General features: G+C 37.7%; 1 pseudogene; it reads right to left on the minus strand.

Moving 5' to 3' along the window:
- Positions 1 to 1779: 1779 nt before the first annotated feature.
- On the minus strand, positions 1780 to 2498 carry LOC109680411 (pleckstrin homology domain-containing family F member 2-like; annotated as a pseudogene).
- Between the last annotated feature and the right edge of the window lie 9983 nt (positions 2499 to 12481).

Consider the following 12481-nt stretch of genomic DNA (forward strand, 5'->3'; position numbering starts at 1 on the left):
TTATATTTTTCTTTTTTGATTCATAAGAATTTCCTATATATTCTGCATAAAATATCCTAATCTATGATCTTTTAAAAATATATTCTCTTAATCTTTATGTTTATTTTCATTTTTTGATAGTGTAGTTTGAGTTTATTGTTTATCAATTTATATATTTATTTGCATATTGGGGATTGAGCCCAAAGACTTGTGCATTATAGACAAGTTGTATACCACTCAGCTAAATCCACATCCCTTATTTCTGAGACAGAATCTCCCTGTGTAGCTCAGACTGACCTTGAATTGGCTATCCAGCCCAGGCTGATCTCAATCTCAGCACTTCCTTAATCTGCTTCCCAAGTTCTGCATCTACTGGGGTAAGTCATCATGCACACAACTGATAGTGTTTTTTAAATCACAAAATGTCTTCATTCTAATGAAATTCAGTGTCATTTTTACTAGCATCAATTGCACTTTTGGTGTTATATAGAAACCATTATTTCAATGAGGATCATGATAATTTATTCATGTTTTCTCTTTATAAGTTTTATGGTTCTTGATCTTATGTTTAGGAGTATGGTCTGTATTGAGCCCATTTATATGGCTTCAGTAAGAATTCCAAATTATATACACGTGTATATCCACTTTTCCTAGCAACATAATTTGAAAAATATTGTTCACATTGAGTTGGTTTGAAAACATTTCAAAAATCACCTGATCATAATTTCAAGGATGATGTTTTAGACATTGAACTTTACTCAGTGGTTTCTATGTATAGCTTTATGTTGATGTAACAATATCATTTTTGATGCTTTTATTAATATGTATAATTGTACAAAGTGTTTTCCCCATGGTATTTCACATGTGCCTACATTGTATCCTGATAATGTAAACACTCTCTCCATTGCTCTGTCTTTTCTCCATCTCTCTGTCTTCTGGTTTTCAATAGCTTTCATGGGGTCTCCTTATGCCTCTCCATGCAGACACATTGTATTTTGATGTTATTCACACCCATCATATTCTTATTCTCTCCCACCTCTCCTTCATTCTTTGCAGAACAGTCTCTTAATTATAATCCTGTCACGTCTGTGTATGACTATTTTATGAAAAATATTTATTCTTATAAAATGAAGAAACTTCTAAATTTAGTTATTTGTAACTGTCAGATTAGAAGTATTCCTAATTATATGCATTTATAAATACTCATTTCTATTACCTTAAAGACACAATGTATTTTTTAAAAATAAACCAAAAAGTGAGAAGGTAGGGGCTTATATTTCATGTAACAGTGGTAGTACCACAAGTTACAACTTGGTATACAAAAATACAGTTTAACAATATTTCCAAACCATGTTTTGCCATCCATTACATAGAATGGTTAGAAAAAGAGCTAACAATATTATTAATTAATCACATTATATGCTTGTTTCCACCATTCTATTCTCAAGTTTTTCCATATAACAGAAAAAAAAACAATGTAGTACCTGATCTGTTAAATAAACATGTTTTCTCAACTTTCCAAGAAAATAATCTAGAAATAAACAGAAATAAGAAACCAAAAATTTATCTCATCTATTTGTAACAGTCTCTCCCAGTAACAATACAGAGCAGGGGCAGAAGGCAGGACTGGGGAGCATGGGGGACCTTCTTTCTATAAGATTATATTGATGGAAATTGGTAAAAATTTTCTCAGGCAAATTCATGGCTAGAACAAAACTGACAAGAGTTCAGAATTTTACATTTCTCCCAAAGCTGATTTCTCAGATATTCACATCCGATTAAATATTTCAAAATATGTCCTTAGTCACTACTATGATCATCATCAGATATATCAGTTAAAGAAGATTCCAATGGCTGAATGTAAGAGTCTGATCTAAAAGGCTTTGCCATATCTCCAGTGGAAAGAAGATCATAGCAGAGGTCACACATTCACACATGCTTAGAAGACTGGATGGAAAGAAGAAAGCTCTTTCACAGCAGGGCCCGCAAACAACAAAAACTACATTTTTAGCAATGGTGACAATAATGAATTTGCTTTCTGACAGCACATAAATACAGTCAACCTCAGAGTCAGGAACCCAGACAGCAGTATGGTCATTACTAGGTGACTTTCCACTTTGGGAGAGTAAATCGGTAACACATTTATTTATGCAATTCATCCATTCTGACTTCTCAGTGGCAGTGACAATATACATTGCAAATGACTTGGTGTTTTAATAATCCATCTGTTCCTTAATTCTCCTTCGTTTTTTGATGGAATCCATAGTGACATTTCCAGGGGAATAATATATTGTTTGTTGTAATTCTTCCTCTGGATGCCAGTATTGCCATATACAAGAAGGCCATTAAATAAGAAAAACTACTTTGCTTTAGGCTTCTTTCTGCACAGCTTAGTCAATACTCCTTCTCCAATAAGAACTCGTCCAGGTATGGTTAAGGGTTGACCAGCTGCTCCAAAAGTTTTCCATTCTACTTGTAAGTCTAGTATTTGCTTCACTGATTGCCAAAAGATCCACCATCTTTGGCTAATAGTCCAGCAGGGTGTAAGCAGTGGGTGGTTGGCCCATGCAACCACTTGCAGGGGACTCCCCAACCTAAGTTGAACCAGACAACAGCTTCCCAGGCTGGCTTTTCTCATGCATGCACACTGGCGCACACTCACCCAGACAACAGGTGGAAGGACACACATATCTGTATATATGTCTTGAGAGAGGAATCATGGGACCGTTGTCTTCTGTTCTTCTGAACATGGCTTCACTTAACATGATGATCATCTGTTCCATCCATTTTATTGCAAATGTCCTAATTTCATTCTTCTTTGTGATAGAAAAATTCTCCACTATGCATGTGCATGATATTTTCTTTATCGATTCATCAGTTGAAATGCACGTAGTCTTACTCCATAGTGTGGATATTGTGAATAGTGCTGCAAAAAGCATGTATCCTGTCTTACATTCCTTCATATATGAGCCCAGTGGTCATATTTGCAGATAATATGGTAGTTCAATTTTTAATTTTCTGAAGAAACTCCATAGTACTTTCCACAGTGGGTGCACTAATTATATTCCCACCAACAGTGTATAAGGCTTCTTTTTCCCTCACATCCATGCCAGCATTGTTTCTTGTGTTCTGTTTTTCTCAAGAAAGTATTTTTATTTTAATTGAATTTCAGTCAGAATTTATGGTGATCAGGGAGGCATCTGCATGATGTTTTCAGTTTTCCATTTCTAACTGTTAGAATTCTCATATTTTAAAAAAACCCAAACTAGTAACCTTAAATTTTATAATGTATTTTCTTTTTCACCAATGCCACCTTATGGGTCTAACCAAGAATTCCTATCAAATTTTACTACTAAATAGGGAAAAGTATGAGAATTTGGTTTATGTTCTCCTAAGACTTTAGTGCCAGCATACTTATCTTAACAATTATATTAAGGTTGGTTTGCTTTCCTCATATTTATATAGTGGGTTGAGTTCAGAGCCATTTGTGAGCTCTACTTCAGATATTTGTATCACATAAAATTCTAGTTCTTTCTTCCACAATGAATACTTTTTGAAAGATTATTTTTAAATATTTCCACTGTTCCTGAAACAGACTATATTCCAGCCCAACTTTTTTTTTCTGACTGGGAAACCAGTGCTAAAGTTCACTATTCTTTTGTGTGTGTACTCTGGATGATAGAATTTATAAATGTGGTAAGATGCAAATGTCAGTGTCATATTGATTTGCATTTCTTTTTGGCCAGAAGTTTTCAACATTTCTTCATGTACTTATTGGCCTTTTGTACTTACTGTTTGGAGAAATGTCAATTCAGTTCATTTGCCCATTTATTAACTGCAAATTAATAATGCAATTATTAATATTGATTCTTTTGGAGTTTTTTTTTTTTGGAGGTCATTGTATATTCTGGATTTTAATCCTTGTCAGTTGAATAACTGGCAAGGATTTTCTCCCATTGCATAAGCTGTTTCTTTATGCTGGTGATGTTTCCTTTGCTGTACAGAAGTTTTTTTAGTTGAATGCGGTCCCATTTGTTAATCCTTGATCTTATTTGCTGAGCAATTAGAATCTTATTCAGGAAGTTGTTTCCTGTGCCTATATCTCCCAGTGTTTTCTCTCTGTAGTACAGGGTATTGATTTTGTTTTTCTGTTGGCAGTACTGACATTTGAACTCTGGGCCCCACACTTGCTAAGTAGGATCTCTGCCACTTCAGTCATTCTACCAACCCTTTTATTATGTTAGGTTTTTTTGAGGTCAGGTCTCGTGAACTGTGTACCTACATTGGCATCGAAACATGATCCTCCTGATCTCTGCTTTCCAAGGTGCTAGGATTATAGGAATAAGCCAATGGTACCCTGCCCCTATGTAGTATAGTTTGAACACCTGTGGTGTTGCTCTTTTTTGCTCAGCATTAGTTTGTGTGTTTGAGGTCTTTTGTGCATCCATACGAACTTTAGGAATGATTTTTCTTCCTCTGTGAAGACGTAGGAAAAATTTCCCATTTTGATTAGGATTGCATTGAATATATAGGTGGCTTTGGTAGTACAGCCATTTTCACAATGTCCATTCTGCCATGCCATGAACACAAGAAGCCTTTTCATCTTCTAGTGTCTTCTTTCTTCAATGTTTTATAGTTCTCCTCTTAGAGGTTTTCTCACCTCCTTAGTTAGTTTATTTTACTTTCAGAGGCTATTATGAATGGGATTGTTTCTTGACTTCTGTCTCTGCCTGTTGATCTTTGCATATATAAGCAGTCCTGATTCTTATATATTGAATTTTGAATATTTAAACTTTGCTGAATGTGTGTATGAGATATGAGTTTTTCTCTAAGATTTTAGTGCCTTTTAAGATCACTCCCTCACAAATAGGAAATTTGACTTTTTTCCTCCCTGTCTGAATAAATTTCATTTTTTTCTCCTATCTCATTGCTTGCCTAGGAATTATAGTATTATGTTGAGTAGCAGCAGGAATAGTGGGCATGCTCTTTTGTTCCTGTCTCCAGTATTTCCATGTTTACTGTAGCCAATCTGTATTGAGCTATATGTTTATAATATATAGCTCATATTATGTTGAGATTTGTTCCTTTTATTACTAATATCTTCAGAGTTTTCATTATGAAAGCATGTTGAATTTCCCCAAGCCTTTCTCTTAATCTATTAAGATGATAATATAGTGTTTGCCCTTGTATTATTGATATTCTATATTTGTAATTTGCATATATTGTAGTATATTTAATCTGAATGGTAGAAGTGTTAGAAAAACTTTGATAATTTATTTTGTTACTGTTGTTTATCTCAAACAATCTTCAGTGTGATATAAGACAAATGTCCACATTTTTTGTTTTGCAATACTGGGGTTTGAGATGAGGGCCTACACCTTGAGCTCCACCAGTCTTTTCTTGTGAAATTTTTTTTTGAGATGGGGGTCTCATAAACTATTTTCCCGGGCTGGCTTCAAACCTCAGTCTTCCTGATCTCTACCTCTTGAGTAGCTAGGATTACAGGCATGAGCCACCAGCACCCAGCTAAATGTCCAAATTTATATAAGTTCAAATTGATTATGAGATAAAATTCTATCAATTAGAATATTCTATGAATTAGAACTATTCTATGACTAATTTATCAACACTTTTATTCTTTCCATTTGACATAAAATACTGATATATTTTATATTCGATATACGTTTCATAACCTATTATTCCCCTACACTGACTTAGTGAGTAGTATAGACATAGTTTAGTCATGTATTAGTTTTTGAGTTCACTTTTTCCTCATTGGTCATGTCTCTTTATCCATGTAAAAAAATACTATTTTATTATTAAGACAGGTCAGAGCCAGGCATGGTAGTACATGCCTCTAATCCTAGCACTTTGGAGTATGAGACTGGATGATCATGAGTTCAAAGCCAATCTAGTCTACATAATGAGACCCTGTCTCAAAAAACAGACAGACAAACAAGCATAAAATAGTTAATTTAACATCAATATTTTTCCTTCAGTGCTTGTTTTCTTACACTGCTACCTTGGAGGGAAGAACGAGATGAATGTAAAACTTCTGTTTTTCACTTACAGAATATTTCCATGTGGTCTGGAAAAGGGACCTTAGTGAAGCAGCATAGTTGAGGTGTGTAAGGTAAGCTCAGACAATGGGTTGTAGACTACACTTGGTAGGTGTCTGGGGCATGTTTCTCCTTATACATGCACATGGTCACCATCTGTGCCCATATAACCTCTTACAATATTCTGACACTGTCCACATGGCTTTCTTGTGTTTCTAAACATAACGTATATATGATCTTCATTGATCTTACACATGTACTTGTTTACATGATTTTCTTAGAATAGTAACTTATGTAGTTTTCTTTTGTGTTGGATTATTAATCCCTGAAGTGTTTTCTAATCATAACTGAGTGAAATTACCCCATTGTGGTGGTTTTGAGAGATACTTTCTGAGATTAATAACTCCCTCCTCATTTTCATGAAAGCAGAAGGGAGATGATTTCAAAAGAGAAGGAAACCTGCAGGTCATAGCAGGAGGATAACAATAGGTAATTGCGGGTGAATATGATGGAAGTACCCATGTATGTATGAAAAAAATCATCATGAAACCCATTATTTGGGACAGTAAAAACTGGAACAGAATCTGCTCCTTTAAGCTGGATATCATCATTACATGCACTCTGTTTAATTTTGTAGAATTCTACATAAGTTACTGAGACATTAATAGTTATTTAAAACTTGAAATGATATTTGGGATGGGTCATGAAAGTACATATATTATTAAACATAACCCGTCATTTTGTATACAACTGCCATCAAAAACTAACATGCAAGTAACTATTGCACCTTAGACAACATCAGAAAACTGAACATTTTTGGTTTTGAGATGGATTCTTATATACTGCCAATTTCTATTTCCAAGTAATCCTCCTCTCAGCCTCCTATGTAGCTGGGACCATAGGCATATGCCAGCATGCCTGGCTTGAAACCTGACAAGTTTTCAAAATATGGCATTTCAATAGGGATTAAAAATAGGGATACAAAGGCAAAGCACAGGATTCTTAAGGCAGTGATGATAGTCTGTATGATATCAATAGTGGATAAATGACTATGCATTTGTCCAAATCCATAGGATGAAGAGGATCCAGGATAGGCCCTGAAGTAAATTCTGGACATTGGATGATTATGATGTCCAGGGGAACTTCATCCACCACATCACAAGATTTTGATACTGGGAAAGGTTGTACCTTTTACCAAGACAGAGAGTGAATGGGAAACCTATACTTAGTGTTCCTTTTGCTAGGCACTTAAAACTGATTTTGAACCAATCTAATAAAATTTTATTTCACCAGCCTGTATGATGGCTCATGACAGAAATCCTGAGTAGTCAGAATGTGGAGATTGGGAGGATCATTGCTTGAGGCAATCCTAGGCAAGAAAGATTGTTGATCCCATTCCATCCAAGAAAAAGCTCGGTACATTGACATATGCCTGTCATCACAGATATGTGGGAAGTGTAAATATGAGCATAGTGATCCAAGCTAGGCATGAATGTGAAACCCAATTTGAAAACTACATAAAATAAAAAGAGCCAAGCACATTGCTCATGTGGTAGAGCATCCTTCCTAGCAAGCACAAGGCCCTGATTTCAAACCACAGTACTCTGAAAAAAATCATAATTTCACCTGTTATTTTTTTAGCAGCCCTGGGGTTTGATCTCAGGGCCTCACGCATGCTAGGCAGATCCTCTTAAAACTTAAGCCACTCCACCAGCCCTCACCTGATACTCTTTTATATGGTGGTTTGAAAATAAAAATGTGACATTTGATGTATCTCTTTTATATGGTGGTTTGAAAATAAAAATGTGACATTTGATGTATTTATTTATAGCGCTGTGCTAAGGAAAGATGCGCCCTACAACATGGTATCTGCAGTGAAAGGGTGAAGTTTTCTGGCCTGGTTTTGAAGTCCCTAGGAAATCTTAGTGGCAGCCCATGGAAATGTCCTTTCTAACTTGGAACAGGATAGCTCTGCTCTTCTGTGTATTTATTAAACTCTGGGATTAATTCCCTGCATGTGAAGAGGTGATAAGAAAGGTGATTCAACCCTTTCATTATTGAGCCTAGGGCTTGTAGATGGGGCTAGGATTTACATCCCTGATTGGGAACCCAGATCTTGGCTCTCAAGAGCCTGTAAGTGAGCTGTACCATGCTGTTTCTCAGATATGGGAATAGGAAAGGATGAGTTCTCTTGTTACATATTTTATATCTTTAAAAAGTGCTTTCATGTCCACATAAAAACTGAATAGAAAGTGCACAGTTCCCATGCTCTCCTAACCCCCTCACACTTAGACTCACACACTACCAATATTCCCCACCCCAGTAGCCCATTTGGATTAATTGATGAGGCTGCATGGGCTCATCATCTTCTCCCAAGTCCATAGGTCACCTGACTAAGCCTTCAACATATGCCCCTTTGGAGGACCATTATCCTAACCATAGTGCTGAATTATGTAGGTGAAGTTACATGTTGAAGAAAGTACAAATTAGGCAAAAGAGGTCTCTCAATTATCTTTCAAAATTCCAATTCCAGACCAAGTGTCTCCTTTTCTTTGAAACCTTTGTTGACTACTCTATGCCCCTACTGTTTTCTTTACTTTCTAAATTCTCTGTTTTGAGAATTTGATACCCCCCCCTTTAGGCGGGACAGGGGTTTAGATTCAGGACTTCATGCTTGCAGAGCAGATGCTTTACTGCTTGAGCCACACCTCTGGTCCATTTTCTTCTGGTTATTTTTTATATTGTTTTATTATTCATATGTGCATACAAGGCTTGGGTCATTTCTCCCCGCTGCCCCCACCACCTCCCTTACCACCCACTCTGCCCCCTTCCTCTCCCCCCCACCCCCTCCATACCCAGCAGAAACTATTTTGCCCTTATCTCTAATTTTGTTGAAGAGAGATTATAAGCAATAATAAGAAGGAACAAGTGTTTTTGCTAGTTGAGATAAGGATAGCTATACAGGGAGTTGACTCACATTAATTTCCTGTGCATGTGTGTTACCTTCTAGGTTAATTCTTTTTGATCTAACCTTTTCTCTAGTTCCTGGTCCTCTTCTCCTATCTGCCTCAGTTGCTTTTAAGGTATCTGCTTTAGTTTCTCTGCGTTGAGGGCAACAAATGCTAGCTAATTTTTTGGTGTCTTACCTATCCTCACACCTCCCTTGTGTGCTCTCGCTTTTATCTTGTGCTCAAAGTCCAATCCCCTTGTTGTGTTTGCCCTTGATCTAATGTCCACATATGAGGGAGAACATACGATTTTTGGTCTTTTGGGTCAGGCTAACCTCACTCAGAATGATGTTCTCCAATTCCATCCATTTACCAGTGAATGATAACATTTTGTTCTTCTTCATGGTTGCATAAAATTCCATTGTGTATAGATACCACATTTTCTTGATCCATTCGTCAGTAGTGGGGCATCTTGGCTGTTTCCATAACTTGGCTATTGTGAATAGTGTTGCAATAAACACGGGTGTGCAGGTGCCTCTGGAGTAACCTGTGTCACAGTCTTTTGGGTATATCCCCAAGAGTGGTATTGCTGGATCAAATGGTAGATCGATGTCCAGCTTTTTAAGTAGCCTCCAAATTTTTTTCCAGAGTGGTTGTACCAGTTTACATTCCCACCAACAGGGTAAGAGGGTTCCTTTTTCCCCGCATCCTCGCCAACACCTGTTGTTGGTGGTGTTGCTAATGATGGCTATTGTAACAGGGGTGAGGTGGAATCTTAATGTGGTTTTAATTTGCATTTCCTTTATTGGTAGAGGTGGTGAGCATTTTTTCATGTGTTTTTTGGCCATTTGAATTTCTTCTTTTGAGAAAGTTCTGTTTAGTTCACTTTCCTATTTCTTTATTGGTTCATTAGTTTTAGGAGAATTTAGTTTTTTTAGTTCCCTGTATATTCTGGTTATCAGTCCTTTGTCTGATGTGTAGCTGGCAAATATTTTCTCCCACTCTGTGGGTATTCTCTTTAGTTTAGACACCATTTCTTTTGATGAACAGAAGCTTTTTAGTTTTATGAAGTCCCATTTATCTATGCTATCTCTTAGTTGCTCTTCTGGTTATTTTGGAGATGGGATCTTGCAAACTACGTGCCCAAGATGGCCTTTAACTGTGATCCTTCCATTCTCAGGTTGTATGTTATAGCAACAGAAAATTGACCAAAGCATCTTTTTGCCTGAGACATTTTGCAGAGTACCTGCCTCTTATCAGTGTTTTCAAAAAGTGTTTCAAGTCCCTTGTGCTCAGTAAAAGTGATGAGCTTGGGTTTACCAAAGATCTGCCCTCACATGCACACCTTTCTTTATGCTATATGTCCTAAAGGGAGAATCCTGCCCTGCAAATTTCTGCTGTCAGAAGCCCTGGGTCCTCTGAACCTTCCCTCTCACAGGGTCACGCCCTACCCCCATGGGGCTCTCCCTAAATGCTGATGGTGAAATTTGTCCCTCACTGCTTTTAAAAGGCCTTTCACTGGTCCTTTGCTTTGGTGTGTAGGGTTTTTTCTACCTTGACTCACCAAAATTGATCACTTTATCCTTCTGGCTATCTCTGTGTTTGACACCGAACTTTTAGCCAAGTTAGAATCCAGAATATATTTGTTCATTTGAAATGTTAAATTTATTTCTATGTCCATCCTTGGAATACAGCAGGTTGTGTTGATTCAGGGCCCTGGGTCTCCTGAGTAATATTAGTGTTCCTTTGAGATGTGTCAAGGTCAAGGGCTCTGTCTGCAATACACAGTAGGTATTTATAGCTACTTTTCAAATAGAAAAAGCAAAATGTTGGGAAACAATTTCTTGACACCCTTTTGCTACCTCACCCCAGTCTGGTTTATTTGGTGGAATAGTGCCTTTGTCACTTGCCCTCCCATCTCAGCATGCTCAGAGGTCACAGTGGTGGACCGCAGTGTGGACTCCCATGTCTTTGTCAACCAGAATTCTCTCTTTATACTCTACCCACAGGGCAGCTTCATCAATGTCTGTTGGCTTAGTCAGGGCCCAGTCTTAATTTAATGCACAGCTGCATTGAAATTTGCAATACTTTTTGAACTTGTATTTTTAAAGTGGAGACTTTTGGGAGAGGGGAGCATGTGCTGATATATGGAACCTCAGTAATTCATGGTGTTGCATCTGTACCTCCGCCATTGCCTATTGACATGAGTTTGTGGCTACTTGTTCCCTGTCAAGTGTGTCCTGTTTCCTGGCTGATCTCTCCTTCCTTTTGATCATTTACTATTGATCCTTACTACTGATCATTTCCATTCTCTGTCCCTTGTAGAGGCATGGGTAGGGAGCATTGGGTCCATGAGACTCAGTATGTCAGGCTGAAGGATGGCAGGGACACACACATTCAGCAATCCGTGGGAAGGAGAAATGTGTGACTCTACCCCTGAGATTCCTATCCAGCTAGGATTCGAAGTGTTCATGCAATTGCTAGCAGGAGAGTAATGCAACGACCACTCTCTGGCTGGCCCATGTGTGCAATGAGTTGCAGGGCAAGGCTCCTAGGCTCTTCTAAGGTTGTGTTTTCATCCCACTCTAACATATACCCTAAATTATCACTCCCTCAAGTGGTTGCATGCCTGGAGGTGTCCTGTTTCTCCTTCCAACCTTCTGTTTTGCCTTCTTCTGGAAGTCTCCCTTCCTTTTGAGTGAGCATAGAACCATGAAAATTATGCTGGCCATCCTGTGTATATTTTCCTGAGTTGGTGACATTATGGAAGCCCAAGGACACTTACTATTTTTTCTGTCATCACACATTCATCTCTTGAACCTTGAACATGGTGTGCTCTCAAGGAAATGGAGAATGAAATGAAGAGTAAGGACCATAAAGAAAGCTCATGTGTAGCCTCTGAACTGTCTAAATATATGACCTGCCATACTATGACACTCTTTTGTAGGGCCTCTACTACCTTTTCTTTGTAGAGCACAGTGCTATGTGTCTCAATGGAGGTGATATCCCTATTTGGTATTCCCAAGAACCTGATAGGTAGTTATTTTCACTCCCATTTATAGAAGAGAAAAGTAGTCCTTGGAGAGGAACTTGGTGGAAATTTTCAATACTGATGTTCCTAATGCTTTTGTGGGGCTGTTGAAAAGATATGACCAATCTAGTAAAGTGCCTACTGAGAAGTTGTATTAAATTGCTGCTAAATTTTTCTCTGTATAATGTCATCACAAGATACTCATCCTTATCACCATGAGTATACTGAATGGTCAACTTGCTTGGCTCAGCCATAGGAGGGCTAGAATTTGGGTCGGATGTGTTTTATGGGCATCTTAATTTAGTTCACTGTGGGGAGGGTGGTTCCATGGTCAGCACTACCTAACAGAGATGAAGGTGGGTGGGAGGTTGTGAACTCCTAATAGTTGGAGTGTGGAAGAAGAGTCTCATCTTTGATTCTATGGAAAGGAACATACTGTGGCTGACTAGAAGACTTCTGTGACT

This window comes from Castor canadensis, chromosome 19, assembly GCF_047511655.1.
Source record: "Castor canadensis chromosome 19, mCasCan1.hap1v2, whole genome shotgun sequence".
Taxonomy (NCBI): Eukaryota; Metazoa; Chordata; class Mammalia; order Rodentia; family Castoridae; genus Castor; species Castor canadensis.